This window comes from Apaloderma vittatum, unplaced genomic scaffold (genome assembly GCF_000703405.1).
Source record: "Apaloderma vittatum isolate BGI_N311 unplaced genomic scaffold, ASM70340v1 scaffold14850, whole genome shotgun sequence".
Classification (NCBI taxonomy): Eukaryota; Metazoa; Chordata; class Aves; order Trogoniformes; family Trogonidae; genus Apaloderma; species Apaloderma vittatum.
The window spans coordinates 1,806-6,540 of record NW_009694127.1 but is presented as its reverse complement, the minus strand read 5'-3'; positions in this window follow the sequence as shown (position 1 = coordinate 6,540).

Here is a 4,735-nt window from a genome sequence, read left to right as displayed (position 1 = left end):
GAGTTCTATACACCTGGAAAAGAGCTATGCACTTGTTTCAATAAATTAATTGTTTTCAATTATTACACTTAAATTGACCTATAAGATCAAATTTTTAGCTTTTTGCACCAAGTCGGAAGTCATCTTCATTTTAGTTGATGGTATTATTTCAAGTCTTTGAGTGCACTTAGTTTAGGTATTTAGGTATTCTTGTAGCTTTTGGTACATCCTCATTGATTGATCTCTAAGGCTGGAAAACATGTCTCAACACTTAAAACATTGCTCCTGAGATCCATCAAAACTCTCAGTGCAGGAACCGAGTCTGATTTACAGAGTACTTCTAAGTTCCTCCTGCCAAATATCTCACAACTTTATAGGGGAAAATTGTAAAAAATCACGTTATAGTCAGCGTGAGAGTTAACACAGGTGAGGGACATTCCTGAAATGGAGAGCACACCAAGGGACAGGGCTGGAGCACCTCTCCTACGAGAACAAGCTGAGAGACTTGGGGTTGTTCAGCCTGGAGAAGGCTCCAGGGAGTCCTTATAGTGGCCTTCCAGTACCTAAAGGGGGCCTACAGGAAAGCTGGAGAGAGACTGTTTGCAAGTTTGTGTAGTGACAGGATGAGGGGCAATGGTTTTAAACTAGAGCAGGGTAGATTTAGACTAGATATCTTTACTTTGAGGGTGGTGAAACACTGGAACAGGTTGCCCAGAGAGGTGGAGAAGGCCCCATCCCTGGAGGCATTCAAGGTCAGGCTTGATGGGGCTCTGAGCAACCTGATCTGGTTAAAGATGTCCCTGCTCATTGCAGGCAGGTTGGACTAGATGACCTTTAAAGAGTTCTTCCAGCCCAACACATTCTACGATTCTATGACAGCCTGGATTCATCTTCCTCGTTGTTGGCCACCAGGGTTAATGAATTTCTCTCCCATTGCTATCTCTTGGCTTCAGATGGATCCAGTCTCTTCCCCATGACCTACTTGTACGTGAATTTCTGGTGACTCGGGAACATGTAGCCCTTGTGCAAAGAGGCCACGTTTTTGTGTAGCAGAATACTCAGGGAGTAGCAGGGGAGCAGTAGAAGGGAAGTGGGACATGGGAGAAGAATAGCAGCAGTGTCTCCTTGTCGTACTTAACCTAGTTCTGCATACAGCTAGATGCTGTATGCACAAACTACAGTGCAAAAAGAATTGTGTATAATATCTTTCTTTCTACCCAAAGCCCTTACTGATTTATGGAGATAATCTCTATTTTTTTATTTATCTGAAAAGTCTTGTGATAATGACTACATAGCAGGAGCCAGCCATGAGAGACAAAAATCCAGCCTACCACTATCTTCTACAGACTCTGTCCTGTGCTACATTTTTGTAGGCAAATGCATCAATCAGTGTGCACCTTCAAAACGCCTGTCATTCTGCTGAAAATTTATCTATTTTCAGGATTGTTTTCTTGGAACATGCTGAATCTCAGAAGTAACACTCACACAAATATTTAGATAATTCAGGAAATATCAGAGTGGGATCGCACTGAGAATGAACCCTGGGACTATTTTTTAGGCTGTTCCCAGGATCCAATGCTTTTCTGCTACTCTAGCAACATCACTTCATCTTTCTTTTCCATACTTCAAAATATGAAGTACGATGTAGCTTTTTTTTTCTCTAACAGCCTAAGGCATTGTTATGTGGATCTAAGTCATCTTCAGCTCTTCAAGTATTAACAAACTAGATTTGGGTATCATTCATAATTTATGTTGTTTGCACAGTGAGCCATACTTAATCCTGGAATGCATTATCACTGCATCTTGCTAAACCTCTGAAAGATTTATAATCATGAAGATGTTATTCATTTGGGATAGTTGGTAATGGCTTTTATTGTGCATTAAATCTGAATCACAGCAGTGTTATAGGTGAATTTGGCTTAAAATCAGTATCTAGGCTCCCAGGAAAGGCTGGAGAAGACAGGTACATTAAGAAAGATATAAAACAACCACTCCAGGAGGAAGTTATAAGTCTTTTAATTTCAGGATTTTAGAAGTTGTTCCCTCTTTTGGATGCAGTCCATTTATGCAACATTAAAAGAACAGAAAATGTATTGCAGAAAATGACCTCCCAACAAAAAACACAATTAAAACAAAAAACATAATTAACACTAGTCCTGGTTTTGGGTCAAGATGCTCTGCTGAATCATACAGTTTCAGTAAATGAATAAATAGGAGCATAAAAACTTTTACATATTCACATTATTGGTGTACTCCACCTGCAAAGATCCATCCCGAATTCCTGCAGCTCATGCCCACATCTTGTTAAGAACAGTGGGAACTGTTTTGCTTTCTTTGACAGTCTTTCTCATCTCTTTTTTTTTTGACTTTTGTATGAACGCTTAGCACAAAGATTCAAAATCTGAATCTGCAAGCTGCAAAGTGCTGATAAACTTACAAAGATGCAAGTAAAAAGGAATATTGGGCAAGAGTTGTGTCAATAACTTCTAAAAGGCCTGCATTTTTAAAATAACAAAAAGCTGTACTTTCATTTAAATGGCTGTGAGAGTCATAATTTGATAAGGACACCTGATCCGCAGGCTGTGTTCAGCATTTCTTGAAAAAGTTCTGTCTTTGCTTTCTTGCTTTAAGTGTCATGGGCAGGCTTGGGACAGTTTACTGAATGAGCTGAGATTGCTGTTGGAGCTGTCTCTTAGGGCCCATGGAGTTTCACATGACACTGAAGCTGAAGTTTCACGTGAAATTATTAAGACTTAAGATAAACATTGAGATGTTAAGCACCACTACCTGAAAGAAGACCTAGGTGAGCTGCAGTTAGGGTCCGCCTCTGAAGCTTTTAAAGACTTCTTGTGTGTCACTCACAGTGCAATTCAGTATTGATCAGTCCTGGCAGCAGTAGACTAATCAAAAAAGTTATTAATTTTCACTGCTGATAAAATATTTGACTATCTATTACTGCATCTGGGTAAAATAGTAACATTTTGGATTATATGGCAGTTGAACTGCAGTCGTTTTTATTTGAGTCATTGAGAACTCAGCCATTAAAACTTAGGTCTGTTTAAATTAATGGGCAAATCTCAGAGGCTTTTGCCACATAGAGCACCTATGTTTGTTGAACAATAGGCAATAAGCAGAAATTGAGGAATGTGAAATTCTGTTTGAACGCAAGAGAACACTTTTTTTTTTACTATGGCAGAGGTCAGACAATGGCACAGTTTGTCTAGAGGAGATGTGGGTGGAGCTTCCATCCACAGAGGTATTCAAAAGTCGGCTAGACAAAGTCCTGATCAGCCTGCTTCACCTAGACTTGCTTGAGCAGGTGATCTCAGGAGGTCCCTTCCACCCTCGGCGATTCTGTGATGTCTGAACTTTTTTTCCTTTAAATAGTGCAATTAAGTAGTTGCAAGGCACAGTTTGTGCTTTTCCTGCCCTATCTTTCATCTCCATGTATTGCCATTTCACTTAAAATGAGTTCATAGAAATGAAAGAATAAAAAAGTAATTTTTAACAATCACTAGTCAATTAAAAATATAATTTGACTTTGAGCCATAGTAAGTAATGTTTTACTCAGTATGTGTTGCCAGTATAATTGTCTCTACTTTTTGATTGTGAATTTGTCAAGTCACAAATGAATGAGCCTTGGGTTAGGATATCCCAGTCTGAATGCATTGATCTTTGAAGGCTATGGGACTAGTAGAAGTTTTAGAAGAGGCAAGTGGAGTGGACTGTATTGGGCATAAACTGGTTGTCAGTACAATGTGGAAGCAGGTGCATTTTTAGTCAGCATTGGAGCTGCTGATAGTTAACAAAAAGGAGGCAAGGGAAATGACCCTGGGCACTTGGGAGTATTACAGTTAGACCTAAATAAGCCAAACAGATTAGACAGAAAATGCAGGTATTAGCTACAAATTATATCTAGCTGTTAAAAATATCTAGCTCTTAAAATTTGCTGATTTTTTTGTGTTGTCCAGTGTGTGAGAATTGAATTCCCAGGATACTAGATGTCCAGGAACTTATTCTTGGAGGCATCCTGTGCAAGCAAAGAGTAGTGGCTGGTTAATGCATTACTGTAAAATTAGCAGATAAGTTTATCCATATTGTTGCTCTACTCTCATACATGACTGTATTCTAAAGGCAGTCACTTTTATTTTAAAACCGCAACACAAAGCTCTGATTTAGGTTATATTACTGAGATCTGGCTGTATGATTTTGCGGATCTTTCAGCCACCTCTCTCCCTCTCTTCAGTGTGACGCTGTGGGAATAGTAGTGTCTGACTGATACGTATGCATGTGCTTCACTTGAAAAAGAAATTAGTTGGTGTGTCAGTTCTGCAAGAGGATTGTCTTAGGGGTAATTCTGGAACTATACCTCACTCTCAAGAACTTCACCTTTCTGGTTGCAGAAGGATGCAGTGACAGGACTTTGTTTTGTCTTGAGAAGACCAATAAAAGATTAGACTGACATGTTAATACTGGTGAATTTATCCAAGAACATTGTATCTTGTATTTGTATGGCTTTTGTTCATTCTCTGTACTAAATTTCTGCAAGCAGCGGGAAAAATAATAGAGCTGTTGTCCCTGTTCAGGAACAACGGTACAGAATAAAAAAAAAAAAACAAGTTACAGAATGTGCTAACTTGAATAGATTCTATGACATGCAAAGAGATTCATTATTCTTTACAACTACTAGTTTGTGCTTTTACCTCTCATGTTGAAATACTTCTTAAAATGCTGCTAGTGTATGGTGTATTCTAAG